This window comes from Dufourea novaeangliae, unplaced genomic scaffold (assembly GCF_001272555.1).
Source record: "Dufourea novaeangliae isolate 0120121106 unplaced genomic scaffold, ASM127255v1 scaffold25, whole genome shotgun sequence".
NCBI lineage: Eukaryota > Metazoa > Arthropoda > Insecta > Hymenoptera > Halictidae > Dufourea > Dufourea novaeangliae.
This window is the reverse complement of record NW_015373901.1, coordinates 1,805,929-1,826,554: the sequence shown is the minus strand read 5'-3', so window position 1 is coordinate 1,826,554 and position 20,626 is coordinate 1,805,929. Positions and strand designations below refer to the sequence as shown.

Sequence of the window (20,626 nt, the reverse complement as noted above, 5' to 3'; positions counted from 1 at the left end):
CCTGCTGACCAATTCTCGCGTTCGCCGCGATACATTTGCTTTTAATTTTAACGGAACTCTCCGCCCACGCGTTCCGGTCGTCGCGTCGGAAGTTATGGTATCGGTAGCCTCGTTAATTTTTAGATCTCCGTGACGGAGATCTCGTCCTCGGTTTCCTGGGAAATCACGGAGGACGACGGGTAAATGAACGCGATCAGACGATAAAAAGAGCAATTTCACGAAGAACGCATACAGGGGTGGTCTCGAAGGAACAGTTAATATTAATATTCAATGGTAATTATTAAAATATCATTAGTGGACCGCAGGGTTTATTAGTTTACGACTACTACAGATGTACATACAAATTCCAATAACATGGAGACTGTTGTTAATTATGTTCAATGAGGCCATTAGATTAATTTTAATGTTTAGGAACTACTAGTAGCAAAATCATACATTTCAATAAAACATTTTCGATCGGACTGCTAATAACAGAGTAATCTCTACTGATCACGATTCGTGGTTCACCCTGTATAATGACAATGATACTTCTTTTTGAATGAGTAGACAGTTGATAAACAATCAATTAATCTGATTAATTGTTTCAAAGTCACAACAACGGTCTTGGATACTGCTTTTCACTGCATATTATTCTAATAAAAAATTCTACCCAACTCAAACCCAAACACAGTGCAAAGACCATCCGCTCATTTCCCCCAAAAACCTCAAGAAAACGATAATCTGCGTCAAAGAATACCAAATGTCTCCCAACAGCGTGTTATCGAAGTCAAAGCAAGTCTAAGGGTGGTTCGAAATGAGGGTAGGCTAGGGGTGGTTCGAAATGAGGGTAGGCTAGAGGTGGTTCCGAAATGAAAGAGTAAGAAAATCGTGTGGAAAAGGGGTTACATGAGAGGGTCTAAGCGCTAAGAACAAGGGAGCAAGAAAGCAACGTAAGGGATATGGAAAGTGGGTGGAACGCGAGAGGTTCAGGGGTGGGCGAAAACTTGTTCGAACTACCGGGGTAGCGGGGAATGGCATTTAAACCTGGCACACGGTGCGTGAACCAGGGTTGTGGAGTACGTCTAACAGGGTTTTACGAGTTCGGGATGGAGATATCGAACGAGGGAAGGTGGGCAAGGGAAGAGGGGGTACGTCGTACGCAGCAGTCATCGCCCGTCTCGGGGATAAAGCGTTCTCCAGCTTTCTGTTTTCCTCCTAAGCTATTCCTCCCTCCACCCTTACACCGTTTTTTGCTCGTCGCTAAAAACTTTGATACCTTTTTAGGAGAAAAGAGGGGGGTATTGTTTCCACAGTCAGAGGGACGGGGAGGGGGAAAGGACGCGAGAGAGAATCGTCGGCTAAAGAGGGTCTCTCGCAGCGGCGAGATAAGCCAAAGGGGTTGGAAAACGACCGACACACACCGTCGCTTCGATGCCGATAAGAGCAATCCTGAGGGTGCGTTCACACCAAACTTAGGCTTAGCCGCGAAGACAATGGGGGGCACCGGTAAATTTCTTCCTGATACCGATCGACCAACGCGGATAAGAATAAGAATTTCGGCGTTATCTTCGACGGTATGTCCCGTTGCGGTAAATTCACGGACCCGATGTTCCAAGAACCCCGAAGCTAGAAGAAACGCGTGGGATTACTCGGGAGGCTGATGTCTATCGATTGCGTCTGATCTTCTGCGTTCTTCGGTTCCTCTAATTTCGTGCTCATCCGGGGAAAATGCTTTTGACAACTTGTCATGAAATGCCTCGACGTCCCTCGGACACTTTCGCACGATGTCGATGAATAATTGCGTGGCCCCATTATTTAACATACTACCCTGATCAAAAAGTGCCAGGATTTTTATTTTTTTATGTACTTACTACAACTGTGTAGAATACTGTACAACAAATACAACTTCAATAATACTACTTCAGATCAGTCAAATAGTGTATAAACAGCAGTTGAGTTTGTCAACCGAGGTTACAACGAGCGGCGATTTTCATAATGTCGAAATTCATTGAGCAACGTATCTGCATTAAATTGTGTGTGAAAAATGAAATTAACCGTTCCATGACAATCCAGATGTTACAAAAAGCATTCTCTTGAACTTGAACTTGACTTTTCGAAGATAGTCGAGATTCAGTAGTCAAGTAATAAAGAATATTACTTGAGTGTCATGAAGCGGTTACGTGATTCAGTTTATAAAAAGCGACCCAACCTATGGAAGAATGACACCTAGATTTGGCATCATGATAATACACCGGCCCAGACCTTAATGCTTACTCGCAACTTTTGATTTCAATTGATTGAGGCGATAAAACAAAATTCGCTGAAAGAATTGAATTCCATCACAGAAATTGAATTTTTGGGATGTTTCGAAGAGTGGGAAAAACGTTGACAAAAGTGTATTGTCGACACCCTGTATAGGTATTTTATTATAGAAAACTTATAGGATTGCAAATGGAGGTGATTTAATGAGAAAGATCCGGAGGGTTGCGCATTCGCCATCCAGAATCGAGGATAGGGGAAACGATGGAGCAAGCGAATGCGCACTCGATAAACATCAACACGGTCGAGGAGACAAATATGGGTCGTTATCTTTCCTCCAATCATGGGGAATTGCGGATCTGTCAGGGCTGGGGGGATGGAGGGTCTTGGATTATTAACAAGGTTGCACACTTTTCTGTACGATAAATATCCGTGGATATTCCTATGTCAATCGATCGCGATAAACAGCTACATTTTAATCAACTTAATGTCAGATAACTGTAACTAAACTGTATGCGGAAAGTGTACTATAATAAATAACGCTGTAATATAATTAATTTGTATTCTGATTCGATATTCAACGCAACGGAAATAATTCATAGAGAAGTCAATTTTTCGAAATTGAAAATATAGAATAAATTTTACTCATTTGAGGCTTTGTTTTCGAGAAAATCGACTTTGAAAAATAATCTGAAACGCGTGCATTGGGCATGGTATTAAGTAGAAACGGAGTGCAATGGACAGACACGCTAGACAAGCCTATTCAATCGCTCGCGTATCCGCAGTTTTTCAAATTCGATTTCAGCGACCTTGAAGTATGTTGTCAAGGTCATCGTTCTGAACAACTTTTCTTCCCTATATATATATAACCCCCGCTCGGCTTCAGATTTCGAGATACTCGTAAAAAATATTTTTAACATTTTTACTTTGACATGGACTAGGTATCGCTTAAATTTGGACTAGCTTTAACCAAATAAATTAGCGAAACGAAACTACATTATTAAAAAAAAACTAGCATCCTTTGTCGACTCCCCTGACGGGGGCCTCTCACGTCTTGAACTGTCTCTAACCAATTTCGAAAATCGATATTCCTTGAACTATCTCTAACCAACTCTGAATTACTTTTTTTCTTGAGCTGTCTCTAATCAACTCTGATCGGAATTGGTTAGAGACAGTTCAAGAAAGATTATTACGATGCTATCTGCTTATAGAAACAGTAGATCAGCGATAGTTCCATGCTGTCGCCCACTCTGCCACGAACGCGTCGGTTTCAGTAGCAGCAGTTTTTTGTGAATATCTCGAAAAATAAGGCCAAGCAGGGGTTATATGTATAGGAAGAAGTTCAGAACCATGCCCTTGACAACATATTTCAAGGTCACTGAAATCGATGAGACGGACCCACTTCTGTATAATTACCGATTCACCTCCTAAACTGAAGTGAATAATTCTAAATTTTTTTGACAGATTAAAAGTTTCTTCTAAATTAAATTTTAATTCTAGATTTGACATGATATGATAAGCCAAGGGGTTAAGATACCATATGTGAGAATACCGCGAACCTACAGACCGTGGGGTCAGTTCCAACATCTTCATATCGGGGGAACGATCAACTCTGCCCTCCGTTTGCCACTCGACATCGATCGGTCTTACTTTCAACCGACCCCGACCATCACAATAGAGGGTATATCATGGACGCTCAAGCCTAGTGTTCATCTCCTTATCTCCCAAACCGCAGGACCCCGTGGCCAGATGGCGTTGCTAACGACCGTTTCGCGAGAACGAAAGATAAAGGTTTTGGAGAAGGAGATGGAGCCATTATCCTCCACTATCCAGACCTTGACCAATGACGCGAAGAACTCTCGCGATTCGGGGTCTGGTAACGGGCCGATGAAACGATCGCTCGCGTCGGACCTAGACCCAACTGACGGGGAACGATTGAATTGAAGAGAAGAAGCAACCGTGGGGATAATGGGGGGACGGGAAAACGATGGCTGGAGAACGGGAGAACACAGAGGACAGAGAACGAAAAGGACAGAAAGCGAGCGCGAAGACAAAAAGGCGAAACCGGGTATCGTCGCGACGAACGGACGAAAAAGAGGATGCTGGTAGAAGGGGCGAGAAATACAGGGGGAATACAGCAGCAGACGGATAAAGATGGGCGTTGAAACGGGGACAAAGGGTGGAAACAGAGAGAGAGATGGAAGAATGGGAAACGACACAGAGTGTGGGACAGTGGCCCGGAGAAAAAAGAAATGAAACGAGCAAAGAGTCCGGGGATAGATGGTCGGATAGAAGTTGCGCGTTTGATACTCAGTAGTGGGAACGAGGAGAGCCAACGGCAACGGACAGAGATGGAACTTACTGAAACGTAGAACAGAGATAGAGGGAGAACCGACAGAATGGAAATATAGATGGGGGAGAGAGAGACAGGGAGAAGGATCGTAGATGATATCGAAGCAGGGTTCGCGCAGCAGAAATACAAACAGGGTTGTATTGTAGTCGACCGCCATTGTTTGCGGGCGTGCAGAGACCCACGCAGCCTCTCCCCACCTCTTCGCCCTTTGCTTCCCCTACCATCCTTAAAACAAAGCCTCTCCGACAAGGCTGCCAACAGGGGAATGCACAATTACATACACGGCCGTGCGTCTACTCCAGACTGTCCTAAGAAGCTTTAATTAACGGGGGGGACTTGCGGCCTCCGCGGGTACGCGGGCGTATCGGTTCCGATGTGAATGCATGCACTAGTGCGCGCACACATGGGAGTCAAGGGGGCTCTCCCCCCACCCTTCTGGTGGTTATGATGCATGAGAAGCGGCGTAACGACTTTACGATCGACTTCCGCGTGAACTGCTACGACAGCCCTTTTTTTTTTCTCTATCTTTCTCTCTCTTTCGACCGAACCCAGAATCGGCTGTAATTATTTTGAGCACGAGGAGATCCCTTCAGGACTCCGTGAATCGCATGGATTATTGTAGTGATGGCAGTGTTCGCACTGGATGGGTGCTACAACAGAAGAGTACAGCTAGAGTGAGGCTCGTGGTATACTTGAAAAATAATGGGGATTGTATTGTGTTAGGTGTAACAATAAGCATCTGCCATATCCAAGAGAATTCGGTACTTTTTTCTTTAAGTACAAACTGTGAAGCTGTTGGATGAGCAATCTTATACATGCACTGATTACAATGTTCAATGTATTTTCGTTAGAGTAAACAGAATTTATACCAGAGGACTTTTTCGGCAGCTTCGGGTTACAGGTGATGGGTAACCGAGCTGTTCGAACGTGTTGGAGTAGTAGGGCTACGAATTCTATGTTATTAAATATAGTCCGATTTATGTCGGGTTTGGACTTATTTTCATCCAGAGAATCTCTGACGTTTATTCATAACATTTTTAAGAATGTACACTGAAAGGAGTAAAAGTTTAAATTTTTATTCATGGGTGATTCATTCCGTGTATTACATTGTAACCCGAGGGCCCGAGGGTCGATTGCCGGCGGCCAGATGACATCTCTACGCGCCGAGAAAAAAAATCTGTCACTCGAACTCGTTCGAGTAGCTCGAACAAGCTTGAAGTATCAGTTCGTTCGAACAAGCTCGAACAGCAAAGCTCGGATACCCATCACTACAGGTGACGCCACGACGACGCCGGACCGTCCTATGAACAAACAGATTGGGAGACTTCCTGGATCACGCCACGATCTTTGTACGTTCGGCAATTGACCCCGGAAAGTTCTCGCAACGAAAAGACAAAACAGGGCACTGTGCTGTCCCCTCCAGGAAAAACGCGCCTAGGGCGAAATGGAAGGGAGGCTGGACCAGTGTCCTGACTTTACGAATCGACAGGCAGAAGTAGCAGTTATTAGACATTGTAGTACTCGACCAACTAGTATTAACCTTAATTATACGTTAAATAAAGTTTATTTAAAATTATCAGTGGCTCAATTAATAGTCCCGAAAGGGTGGTCCTTCGAGAAACATAGTTATAGACGGCACTCTCCGTGCAATATTTCGGGCAAACTGATCGACGCACAAATAATTATTATATTTTGAACAATTGTCGTTCGGAAAATACAAGAGGTAAGACAGAACTCATGGAAACCTCAGCCAGTTTCACGGTTAGATAGTGGCCGGTGTAACTGCAAATAATGCTGGCTGGTAGGATTAACGGAGAGCCACTTATTAGGATGCTCGACGTAACCTAGCATTAAGATTGTCAGCCCAACATTACATAGGTTCCGTGAAGAAGAAAAAAAGAAGAAAAAAAAGAACCGGGATACTTGGGATTTAGCGGGACTCTTCTCTTTCAGAACTTAACTCAGCGGGTTATCTGTTCTTGTCACGGAAAGCTCTTTTCCAACTCTGTACACCGAGACCGGTTATACGTAACACATGCACCGTTGCGACGGTCACCGGTGACCGACTCTCAGCTCTCCAGTTATATAAAAAATGCTTCGAAGAAAAGTTATATGGTATCATAGCGCAATAATTAGTTTTTTTGCTATTTTGTTTTTTTATCGAAATATGAAGGTCAACCTGAGTTCATTTTACTGTAATGTGAAAAATTTGACGGTGCTGTTGGAAAGTGTGTTGAACACTGAGTAAAAATCTATTGGAGTATACAGGACAAGGTATTAAAAATTACTGACTAATGTTAATGATTAATATCTCGTTAACAAAGCCTCGGATAACATTTTCGCTAAGGAAAAAGTTGTTTCAAATCATCCCAGGAACCCCTGATTTTCGGGAAGAGAGACATTTCTCGGACACCCTGTATACACGGAGTCGCGTGATTCACTCTGAAGAGGTCTTGCCGTTGATAGATCCAGGGGACCGGTGTGTGTGGTATATCTAAGCGTTCCCCCGATCCAGGTGAATCGATGCGAGTCGGCCGCGTTGCCGGTGACAGTGCCACGGCCCCGGTATACGTTATCCGGGCACCAGCTATCAGGAGTTCCCGAGTGTTATCGAGTTACCCGATACAACTCGATTCGCTGATGCCATATATCGCGGGGCTGGAGCCCAATAAATCATTTCCAACGGCCGAAAGCACCGGCTACGCACGTCGAGCCTGACCAAACACACGCCGGTGAATTTGTGGAACGATGAATTCCCGAGCAATCGTTGTCAGCCTAAGTTACGGTGACGGTGAATTATATTATGTCTCGAATATGCTAATGTTACGTTACTCTGTTGTGTGTTTCTGGGCTCTGGTCGAGAATGTGTGACCCCAGATAGCACATGACGTCTTGAAGACGCCCATTTTACGGATAGTGTGGGTTTAAGGCACCTTTAAGCCGTCTTTAAGGCGTGATTGGACGTCGTTTGTGTCAGTGAGCGGGTTAAGTCATTTAAATCCTGAAATCAAGCACCACGTAGAGGTTTTTTCAATTCTGGCAAAAGTTGATAGTTGCTGGGTGTTTGATCAAGCGAATAAGTTGGACGTGGGAGTAATTCCCAGCGCAATCCGTTTAAAATTAATTTTTAAGAAAATAGTGGCTCCTTCAGAACTGTACAACTTCTTCCATAGTTACACAATTAACAGATAAAAACATATCTGTGTTCGCCAACTGGGTAAATCGTTCTGATCTGCATTGACTAACATCGTTGGGAAAATTATACCTAAAATCAGTAGACATTACTAGACCACGGATGTTTATGCTTTTATAACGTTCCTTTAATTGCAAAATGTAACAAAACAGTAATTATAGTAAAATTAATTAGTACCTACGTATTCTTATTAACATACTAAAACCTCTAGTACAAGAAAAAGATTCTCTTCAATTATGTCGTTCATATATCATTATCCAAAATTGAAAATTTGCATAAACATCCGCAGTCCAGTCATCACCACTGCATTAATCACCCAGAGTGCAATTCCCAAAACTTTCGAAACACCCCTCGTATTTCACAAAAAAATACAAATTTCCATCAACATTCGCGATCTAAGGATAACCGACAACTGATTCTCTGCAAATAAACTATATCATTGTCCACTCACGACAGATAAACAAGGTAGATTACACCGTTTATCTTTCCGCCGGTGAAACGGAATTTCCCCGTTGTACGAGAACACGTCAACTTATTCCTCGGAAACCGAGCGATTTCCAGACGAACGGGACGCGCAAGGGGTCGTGGACGATTTGGCAACGTTTGACATTTCGTCGTCGAGCGGCCTGAAATAAGCGCAGAGTACGAACGGATGGAGAAAAGAACCGAGGCCGGTCATTATGCAGAAGAGTGTACATTATTAACGTACCTACGTCGTGCCGACTGACAGACGTAAGGGCTTTTAACGAGTTCCGGCGATTGTTCCACGACGATAGAAAGAACGACGAAAATACCACCTCCTTCTGTACGTATGTATAAAGGGTGGACCACGAAATGTGATCAGCTTAGTTAGATCATTCTACTGGTAGCTGGTTCGATCGAAAATTTTTTTTGACTAGTATAACATAGAATTAAAGAGAGATAATATTTCGTACTAATAGGAATAAATTGTACCAAATTTCGTGTCAGCACATTTTTTCCAGAATTTTTAAGGTCACTTTCAATTTTTTATAGACAAACTTATTTTATAGCTAAAACAATATTTTATAGCTTCTTTACGCCCATTTTTTAGCGGATATTGAGGCGAATTCGGCAAGCAATATAACAAATAATTATTTTTCTTCTAAACTAAAGAAACATTAACGCTTTCAGACCTGGTGGTTACATATGTGTACATGAAGTTTCTTACAATTCCATAGAAAACCTTAAGTAGGTACAGTGTGTTGCACACCTATATTTTTCTTGTAAAGTTGAATTTTTTCATGCTCCAAATGTTTTTAGTCAATTTGATAAAATTTTTATCAATTTGATAAAATTGATAAAAATTCTTTGTTTAAATAAAAACATCCCCCACTTTTATTAATTACAATCTATAATTAATATTTTTATTATAACCATTTTTTTATATCTACGATAGTTTTAAAGATGTACAGGGAGATATGGAAACACCTATCTACCTTCAAGGGATGTTTTCACCCTGAAGAACTGAAATTGGGCCAAAAAGAAAAATTGCAGTATACTTCTTTTGAGGTCCCCTAGAAATCTGCAAAGTTTAAAAAACATCGGAATTTTCGGGTTACCTAACTTCCCTTGTAAGATGATCACGTTTCGTGGTCCACCCTGTATACGCGGCACAGAGGTCCTTGGACCAACGATTTACAAGCACACTGCGCCTAGACGTTTTATTGCCTCGTTTATTGTGCCCCCCCCCCCTACCCTCTTGATTCACCGTTACTACTTCAATTACAATTCTTATGCTTTACGGTACCAGGCCATTCCCGGGCGGCCCTTTTACCGCGTTGGTAATTTTGAAACGATTACGAGCAGGGACCAGAATCACAGGAGGAAAAGACACGGGAATTCAAATGGATTGTGATTCGTTAGAGGAAACATGAATGGGCCACGGTAGTTGCTACTGTTTGTGAATGAAAACGGTGAACGATACGTTTCCTGAATGAAGTGGCGTACGAGTTTGTGTGGTACTGTTTGCGTGTTAGTACTGACAATGTTGGGGAAAAAGATTACGAATCTGTGTTATATTAGGTCAGTGAAAAAGTGTCGATGAGTATTTCTGTAAAGGAATGGACTAATAATTTAATTGTAATTTAATGATAATTTAGTGAAATACATAATGATTGGACTGCAGATTTTTATGCATTTACATTTTACAAAGCTTTCATCAGATGCAATCTGGTTTCTTTTTTATTCTTAATCCAATAACATATTTAAGAGAAGAAATAAATTCCTAGTTTTGTTCTCGTCTTCATGAATCACTTTATAAAATGTTATTTTGTATAAAAATCCGCAGGCTAATAATGATTCAATGAATTCTATTCTGTGACTGGAAAAGTATGTCTTGCGTTTTTAAAACAACCAGAAATCGGAGCACGTAGTACTACATTCCAATTAATCAAGTCACACAATATCACCTGCAATAATATTTCGTAAAAACTATTAGGTACATAATTGCACACTTAACCCCCAAAAGAAATAATTTCTTTCGAATCTATGAAGCTGAAAAAAAATCAAAGCACGTAATAATTATGTTTTTCCTGACATCAATCACTTCGCACTACTTCGCAGAGTATACACGAGTGACGAAAAAAAAAAAACCACTCGCGAGCACGTACAAACCCCGGAGAAACGTACAATTCCAACGTTTTACCTTAATCAAGCGGTTACACCGAGGAAAATTACGGCAATCATAATTTCCTCGGGCATCGCTCGTTCGGAAGCAAGATCGTAAAGATACGAGGTGCCGTTCCCACATCCAATTGAATCCGCGAATCGATGTGCCACGGCGCGGCGTGGCGGACACGAAATAAAAAGGGACGAACAAAAAAAAAAAAGACCCTCGTGCGAACGTAAGGTGAAACGAGTCGTAAATAAATCGGCGGCGGTTATTCACGGTTCGCTCGTTATTTTCTCTCTGTCCCTGCGGCGTCACTTCTCGCGGAGCCCTTTTATTTTATTTCCCCCCCTTCTGGCGGCGTGGTGCCGCGCCACGTATCGCGATCGAGTCAGGCGAATTAACAAGGGCCACCAGAAAATAACGAATCGAAATTGTACAGTGGAACGTCGATTATCGTCCCACCTTCCATCCCTCTCCCTCAAATACTAACTCTCTATCGAGGAAAGCATAGATCGAGTTACCAAGAGTTTCGTAAAGCTTGTAACGCTTGTAAACACAAATGTTACGCGAAGCACTGAGAACATTTGTAAACCTACCATTTCACATAAGAAGCACAGTACACTGTATAATTACACTCTCAATAATTCTTTTTTGCGTAGTTCGGAAAAGGTATCTAAAACGATCCTTTTAAGACGTAATTTATATAAACAATACAAATGCTCATTATTTAAATAAAAGTCAAGTAATTTTTGTAAGTTAGTCTATCTATCTTATCATTGTCTTACTCGCGCTCTGATTGGTCGGAGGGTTTTTCGGTAACACTAGGTTTAGGGGACACCGTCATTTTGAGGCATCTCGAATGCCTTCTAATCTCGAAATTATTTATATGGTATACCTATCCCTACGGATACGCGACAATTTATGCTATCGTAAATTAAGTATTAAACAAAATAAGTTGTTTTTTAAAGAAAATGTGCGTTTTCGTTAACGCGTGTCCATAGAGATAGGAGTATAAGAAATGTCTGTGAACCTAGTGTTATCTCGTTAACAAAGCCTCGGATAACATTTTTGCTAAGGAGAAACTTGTTTCAAATCACATCCTAAGAACCCCTCATTTCCGGGAGTACAAGCTATTTTGGGAGACTTTATATATGAGACTATTTATTTCGATCCCGAGGAAATCAGTAAACGTAAGAAAGAGAAGAAATAAATCGTTCGATCGGTCTAAATGGCTCGAGGGATTCCCGACAGGGCAACGGTCGGTTTCTCGCTTTAATATCAGCGTCACGCCCCTCGGATCCTGATTGACCACGTAGCGATTTCGCGGCGTAAAAATGGCACGCAATGTGCCCCGCATTAGGAGACCGTCCGCCTCTATCGTCCGCTGTCCAGGAAAGGTCGAACGTGACGAAACAACGCGTTTGCTATCGAAGATCTCTCCCACCTCTAACGCAATCCTACCCCCGTTTCCGCAGTAGCTTCACGTACAACACCCGAGGAAGGCGCGCGCGCGCGTACTTGACACCCCAGCAGGTAGCGTCAACGAATTCACACGCGACAACGATCACGGAATACCAATCCGCCACGCACACCGTTTGGAAACAAGGGACACCTAAAGCGAGCTTCTTGTATTTCAGCAGATCGAACGAATCACTCGAGGGAGATTACCGTTGAAGAGACTGAGGATTCTGAAGAGGCTACTTGAACCCCCTTTGGAGAGGGTTCGAGTATTTTCTTTTTTGGAGGAGGATCGTTTCGGGACCTGGAGCATTCTGGGTCCGAGATGTTGGGATCAATCGTAGGTTTTCTTGGGTCTCCATGAGCCGTTTATGGAAGAAATGGTATCCGTACTTACCGGTGGTGTGTTTTGAATCCTTAGAAACCACACCTCATTTAAGCATATTGTATACACCACGCTACACTGTTGACCCGAAATGAAAATTCTGCGACAAAAATTGGTAATTTCTGTTTTGAGATAGGTATCATGGTTTGTGAGTGGGTGTAAGTAGTATATTGTTCGCTGTATTTAATCCCAAAAGGACTTTTTAAATCAGACTTATCATGACTGAGATCTGGGTTCTTAACCGAAACCGCGAAAAATGGCTCAAGAAGTGCTGTTCTGTCTCGCCTAAATTTCATTAAAAATTTCGACCGAGGGAGCAGGTATTTATATCATTGGAAAGGTCTAGGAATAAGCTACATTTTTTTCAAACAAACTATACATTACAAGTTAATTTTTGTATCTTTACAGATACTTAAAGCAAAAAAATGCTTCATTTGTATCTGTAGGAAGATGAAAGGATGAGGGAAGGGACACGAAATTTCCTTATCGCCGACCCGTTTCAACGAACTTGGGTCCTCACCCACGACCCCGTCGATTGCGTGTCTCCAGAACTCGCATGAATACGCCAACAGAAGAAATAAAAAAAAGGGGGTGGGGAGGGGTGGGGTGGAAGAGTAACCTCTTCGGGGATAAACTACCGTCAAGGGGAGGGAACCCAAGCTCGAATGGCGTGCCAGGAATTTCAGATACGTCCTAGGCGTTCCATACCTATCCACCTCCTTCTCCTTCCTCCCTCGATCGGGGGATACACACGCCAACCCGTCGTACAAAGGACAGAGTTGTCTCTGAAAAGCCATCAAGAAGAGCCATCTAATATTTGCACCGATACGCGGCGGCGCTCCTGCCACGCATAAAGAAGAATTCTATTTGCCAGCCCCCCACCCCCGAGGGACCCAACGGCGGCGGCCGATTCCTAAGAAAAGGGAAAACTTATAAGTGGATTATAGGCCGTCGGGAACCCGAATGGAAGTTTCGACGGGGTTTTACTCGACGATATATATATATATTTTTTTTTTTCGGCGAGGAATTTGCCGAAGGAACGGAAGTGGGGGTTGTGGACCTACTAGTTCTACTACTACAGCCGGCATAAATTCCGGGGTCGGGGATATTGAAAATTTTCCGAGCCCTTCAGCAGCCCCGTCCAAGGGACCCCCCCCCCCCCCCACCCCGTCTCTTTGACAGGCGTATTCGCCGTTGGTTATGGGAGTTTTCTTTAATAATAATAAATGGGAAAACTGTAGCTAGTTTTAAAATATATTATAGGGTTCACCTGAAATAAGTAGAAGCTACTGTTGTCGGGAAGGTTAACATCTTCAGGCACAATTTATTAGGACAGTCACTGACAGTCATTTGAAGGTTACCATACTATATACTATATACGATTGGGTTTTCCTTTTCATTAGATATAACGTTACACTAATCAAAATAAGTTATACTATTTAAAAAGACGACGATGACCTTGAAATATCAGAAAATATGACCTTGAGAAAACAATATTCTGTATCACAATAATTGCCGTACCTACTGAAGCAAACTAGTTACTACTTAAAAATACTTAAATGGAAAAAAATTTACGAATAAATGGAAAGAACAAAAATTTGTTTCCTAATTGAAAAAAGAAGTAATTTTTTTTACAATTTTTAAGAAAAAATTGGAAAAATTTGCAGCTTTTAAGAATGCTCTGTTAAATTTTCAACTAAATGTATAATTATTAAAAATTTGCGGAAGCCACCTCAAAGAATGTAAAAAGGTATGTCTGGCTACATACGGCCCTTTTCACTGTGTCAGTCAAGCTGTTAATGTTTCTGGACACCCTGTATGCGACTGCAAAGTCTTTTTTTTTTTTCATTCGATATTCTCAATGATTTCGTAACGAGTTATTTGCTCCTCGAGTTTCCCATTCCTGTTCGATAAATTCGCCGACGCTAATGAACGAGAGTGTATTACAAGTGGTAGTACTTGCCTTAACTACGGTCTGGTCGATCGAGAGAACGTGGCTCCGACCACGCGTCCGATTTTTCCATGTGAAAGTTAATTACCTTCGCGCGGGGGCATCGACAGATTACAGTTACGTTTTCCTACGGCGACGTCGCGGCGGCACGCAAGCCGGCCGACAAGGAAAAAGGCGAACGCGCGTGTCATTTGGCCGCGAGTTTCACCGGTGGGTGCTTACTCTAATAGGGATTCAATGAATTACTCTTACCCAGTAAGTCCAACCCCGGGCGCCACACCGATTCCCCTAGGACCTTCGCACCTGAAAATAAAAGAACCATCCGTTAATACAGTTCCTCCATCGTTCGACAGAAAAAACGCGTTGAAGATTTTAGTCGATCGAATCGTTTCAAAGAAAATCCATGAAAATTAAAGTAGTCAAATTGTAGTCAAACTGTAGTCAAACTATAGTTATATTGTAGTGAAATTGTAGTTAAATTGTAATCAAAATTTAGTCCGTATACATGTATTGACAACGACGTAAATTTAAATTAAAGTGTTATCAAAGCATGTAAATTAAAATAATCATGATTCCTATCGACTTTTTTCCCTTAAATCGCATTTTTTTTTAATGCTAAAAGGATAGACATATTCTGCGGCCAGATTGAAATCAGCTTGTCGAAATCTGTAGGAAATGATGTATAACAGGTCAAGGAAAAATTCAACCACACATTATAGTGGAAGATCTGCAATTTCTTTAAAAAATGTCAGGTTTGACATAGATTTCGAAGGGCAAAAAACTTGCGCGTGATACTTTTTCCCTGACTTTTCCTGACTCTACAATATCTTAGCTTTAACTTCGATAAAGATTCTTCTATCTTATTTCTATCAAAAGTTCGACGATTTCGACAGAAAAACGAGCAGTTTCTTCCACTGCGCGCTGCGGAGAACTTGCCTGAAACGAGAGTACACCAGTCACTTTTCCAGTTCCTTACGAGGCTAACTTTAATTGCTCCATCTTTCCGAAGAGCTCATTTTGCAGGTAAGATTTCACGGAACATGACCATATTTTCTTAACATTTAAACACCCCTTGCCCCGCAAAGAGAAAATCGCGAAAAAAGGATTTGTTCATAATTTTCGGTATAAAAAAATTAATCTTTCCTATAACAAAATACTATTATAGTAGGGCAATCCTTCTAGATTAAAATGATCGAAGAACGAACTCGATACGATAAAGTTTCCGAGATATAAGTTCTTAAGTCTATCGCTGTTTCACGAAAATAGGCAAAAATAAAACATTTCAGCGGTCTGTATTTTTTACAAAAATTCGGGAACAGAAAAGTGATGACTTAAATCCCCCTAATTTCACGTGGACTACAACATATTTCATTCTGAACAAAATCTCAGATAGCGAGTGCAAAAAGTGATCGATTTAGCTTGCAATGACCCTACGACTGTTTTTATATTATGACAAAGACATTTCAACGATTTATCGATCAAACTCGATCACTCACTCGATCTTCGAGGGAAGAAGTACGAACCGAACGGAGGATCCCTTTGAACATCACGGAGAGGATCGAGTTTCCGCGGAAACAAATCTTTCGCCGAACGATAAAACCTCACGGAAAAACGAAGCGGGGAAAAAAGGTACGGCGGAAGAACGGAAGACGTTTTATTACGCGAAGCCTGATAATTAACACCGCTTCGTCCCTTCCTGTTACCTGTATCGCGACGGGGGGAACTGAGAGTTCATCGATCATCGCGGAGACCCGGCTACATGCTAATTCGCCCATGGGATATCTCCAGTCCAGTCAACATTTTTCCATCCTATGGCTCGCTGGATATTAATGATCGAGCAGCAACGCGTGGCCATCTCGTTAGCCAGAGGAACCGTTGCGGCCGCAACGCCATAGAAATTGACTCCGCGACGCGGATAAATCGAGTCGTTCGCGCGTGGATCTGATCGCTAGGGAACGAGATCGCGACTCGAAGTGTACCCCTCGCTACGGGATTATTAAGGAGGGAATCACCTTTTTTTATAGTAATAAATATCGATTTTTTTTAGGATTTTTTTGTATAAGCAATGTGAAAGCAATTAATCTGAAAATCTATATGTATACCTATGCTTTTATTAAGTATATAAAAAATTGCCCTAACTTTTGATAATTAAAAGAATATATACAACCTATCGTCTTACCTGTAAATCAAATGATAAAAGGACTCCTTTATAACATATGCACTCACCGAAATCTTTATAAAATAACCATGTTTTTTGACGTATTCTTATAATTATTTCATACCAACGAAAACTTTGTATTTATTAGCATTTTGGGATTAATTAAGGAAAGTGTACACATTGATTTCAAAAAATAAAATATAACATTTATTTTTAAAAGAGAACAAAAATACAATTTAATAGTAAGCAACTGTGAAATTTCTGTAGTCATTCGCTTATTACGTAAGTAAAGTTGAAATTAACAAATGTTTGTCACTATTTCTATATTAATGCTTAATGTAACCTGCATTTTTTTGAATTAATATACAAAAACAGATACGATGGAGCAATGAAATTGGTGGTGCTTTGAAAATACACTAGCCGAAATTTCTATAAAATCATCTTCATTTTTATAGATATTTTCAAAATCACCAATTTTATTGCTCCATCGTACCTGCTTTTGTATTTTCATTTAAAAAAAAATGGAGGTTACACTAAGTATTAATAGAGAAATAGTGAAAAGAAATGGTTAATTTCAACTTCAGTTATGAAAAAAGCAAATGGCTTTATAGTAATTTTTCAGTTTGTTTTCTGTTGAATGATATTTTCGTTCTTTTTTTAAAATAAATGTTATATTCGTTCTTTGAAACAGATAAGTACACTTTCTATAATTAATCCCAAACTGCTACTAAATACAAATTTTTCATTGTTACGACATAATTATAAGAATTCGTCAAAAAACATGGTGACGTTATAGAAATATCGGCCAGTGTAGTTAGTTTTTTTAATCATGTCATGATTTCCAAATTTGAATGTGAAATTTCTCAAAAGTTTATGGCCATCTACATCTGGACTTTGAGAATCATACAGGGATATAAGGGGTGATTTGTATAAGAGTGAGAAGTCTACTACATGTCCTAAAAGTTCCATGAAAATTGGTGACCCGAATTCGAGACCGTCTTCTCTTGTCAGTCCGGTGACTCGACAGATCATTTGTAGGCTGTCATCGGTGGACGTGCACGAAATTAGCGAAAGAGGATAAAACGAGGGTAACGCCTGCTTCTCGTGAAAGGTCTAAAGACGGTCGTGGATAAAATTAACACCATTCGCATATACAGGGTGTCCCAAAAAGATGGAACAATCGGAGCTTCAGATTACAAAACGCTGAAGGACGTTTCGATTTCTATTTGCATGAGGAATATCCATGTTGCGGATTGTACCCATTTTTTTGGGACATCCTGTATACACCCGAGCAACAAACCGCGACGGAATTTATATGTAGGGACGGTTGATTCTGTCGCGGATGGTGGAAAATTAATACCAACTGGCGTTGGCTGAATGAAATTAGCGCATATTGCGGTCACAGGCAAAAATACCCGCCATTTACGGCTGCGGTCGAAACTAGCGCCACTCGCCACTCGCCACCCCATAGGTGACATCGTTGCCCGCTAATTATGCGAAATTCTCGTATTCAAATTTTTCGTGTGGGGATGGGGAGGAAACAATTTTTAGTCTGAATGAAGCAAAAATGGTATTTAACGCCCACTGACTGCCTATAAAACAATTAGAGAAAAACGGTTCTTGATTCTTCTCTTCGAAACATTTTTACATTATTTTATCACATCGATGCATCGAGCATGAAACTATTGTTACGAGCCTATGCTAATTAAAGGAAAAGGTAAAAATTTACAATAAGGGAGCAATCTTCGATTTCGATGATTTTTTAATATGTTGTCAAGATCATCACTGTAAGTAACATTGTGACGGTTTTAGTTGGGGGTCGCCGTTTGTAAAAAAGTTATTATCAAAAAAAGTTTATATATTGCGACATTACTACATGGAAAATTCGATCACAATATATTCTAAACGTTAATAATCTTATGGGATCAAATAGCAGATAACGGTGGATCGATTCGCCTCGACCGATGACCAAGTCACAAGTGACCCATCAACCAAACGCAATCATCAAGAAAACGAACATTGTCTTGCGACAAGTATTACATGTTTCGTGAAATTTTCTTATGGATCACGATTGACCCGGTCACCGGGTTTTAAGAGACCGTTACTCCGTGGGATTACATCAAGCGGAAACCAAGGTTCACCGTTTCTTTACTCGTTTTCACACTACGTCGAGAACACACCGTACTCGCGCCTCAGGGATTTTTCGCGTGACTCCAAGGGAGCGACCCGCTCGTATAAAAATACCATTATCATACGTCTAGACGGTTAGCCCATTTTCATGGGAGGGTTTCCCACGTTGAATTCAATACAAAGCTTGCCCCAAGGGTTCGATAGCTCGAAGATATTTATAACGTTCGACGATTTTCGCCTGTCCTCCTGCCCCTTTTCTCCCCCTTTCCATGTCATTCGAAGACGTGGAAATAGCGGTCAAAACGTCCGTAATCTGATTTCAGTAGGCTGTCACTGCAAAAAAACGTTTTTCTTCGCAATTTTATTAGTGTACAAGATGTGGGAAAATTTCTAGATAAATGTAAGATATTTCTGTGTGAACGATGTCTGGTTGGTTAACATATTCTGTACTTCTTTGATATTATATCACTCTTTGGAAAATATTTAATAAATTCTAATACGAAACGTGATTGTATATGTATTACTGTAAAAGTCTGAAAATTTCGATATCGTAGATTTTACCGGGAAATCCTAATATTTACCGTAGTGGCGGTGGTAAAAGTACGAAAAATGCCTTGTAAACACTTCCATTTCGGGTTTACACCAAACTATTTCGCTAAATGCCAGAGCATTTTCCTAACCAAAATTGGTAAAAGTCTGTTTTCTTTGAATTGTTCGAAGCATTATACTGATCTGTGAATTGGTTAGGGCTTGTTAAAAAATAACAAAAAAATACTGTCCAAAGCATTATCCATTCGAACACAGTTTTTTTTTTTTTTTTTTTTTTTTTTTAAGCAAGTTCTTACCAACTCACAGAACAGCATTTGCGTCAGCATAACGCATTTGCGTCGAACTCGTGAACACCACATAAGCGTTTCACGAGGGTGTGTGTATCGATTAGAAACGTTCGAAAACTCATTGCCCGGCGTTACTTTCGAATTCGCCCCGTCACGTTAGCTTCCGCGAATAATCAGATCGCCAATTAAACGGTCCAATTAAAATAATAAATCAGCGTCGACCGACCCCGCGGATCGGCCATTGTTGTATTTCACTCTCCGCCGGTAGTTCGACTGGGTGAACATCTCCCTCTCTCTCTCTCTCTGTACCATTTTTCCCCTCGTTTCGCAGCCTATTCTTTTCTCTTCGTTCGTATCACAACGACGACTGAGGGGGATGTGGCTACGTACAGGGTGGGCCGAAAGTCGCGTCGTATAGGCGAAAAGTCACGTGGTACGAGCTGAATGTTACAAATTGTCCTACACGAGCGTTGGAACTAGGGTAAAAGCCCCAATTACTGACACTTTAAGAAATGAGACTGTCGTTACTGTATAATTTTTGTATTAACTGGCCAAAAACATAAGTTTTTATTTATATTTATTATTATTTAATATGTTAATAATTTATTGTAACGTTATGAACCTTTACTTTTGTTTATAAAGTCATTCCTTTTGAAAATATATCTCGAAAGCTATTAGCTGACATCCCAATTACCATCACCTAAACAAATAATTTCACCTCATGTACCTAAATATTGTCACTTCTTTAGATTTGGTTGCACGTGACTGCAGACGGTATTAGTGACATTAATAGCGTAAGGCTTTGTTTTCGTGGGCAATTACTGACATGACAGTAATTAAAAAATTATTGAAACGTTTGTTTAGTTATTTCTTGTTCGATTAAAACTAATCCTCTTCCATCGAACGGAATATTTATGAAATGTTTATTCATTTATGGCAGTGAATCATTTTGGTATCTATCGGTGCAGCGAGAAAATTTCGCAGAGATTCGGACGGTCACACAGCCGGTGGGTGGGATATTCGTGGAGGCCATTTTTCGCGGCGCGACGCTCCTGATGAAATTAAAGCGTTAATTGCAGCCGGACGCGTAGAGTGGGAAAATGAAGTGGCAATTACGCGACATCGGTCGACGAAATGTTTCACGGTACCAATTTTTTTTTTTGTCTGCGACTGGTGCACTTTTTCTTTCCGGTCCGTCACCATTTCGTTCCCTCTCGTTCGTGTTATTTATGCCGCCCAGAGACATCAACAGATCGATCCAAAAGTGGAAATCGAAGTTGTCAGTTTGCTCC

At 41.0% G+C, this 20,626-nt stretch overlaps 1 long non-coding RNA gene across 1 annotated transcript in view; it reads right to left on the bottom strand.

Moving 5' to 3' along the window:
- Nucleotides 1-20,626, bottom strand: part of LOC107193727 — a 124,316-nt gene that overhangs the window by 42,544 nt on the left and 61,146 nt on the right. Inside the window, exon 2 of the long non-coding RNA XR_001516331.1 lies at nucleotides 14,463-14,513. This is a non-coding gene — a long non-coding RNA (uncharacterized LOC107193727). The remainder of the gene's footprint in view (nucleotides 1-14,462; nucleotides 14,514-20,626) is intronic.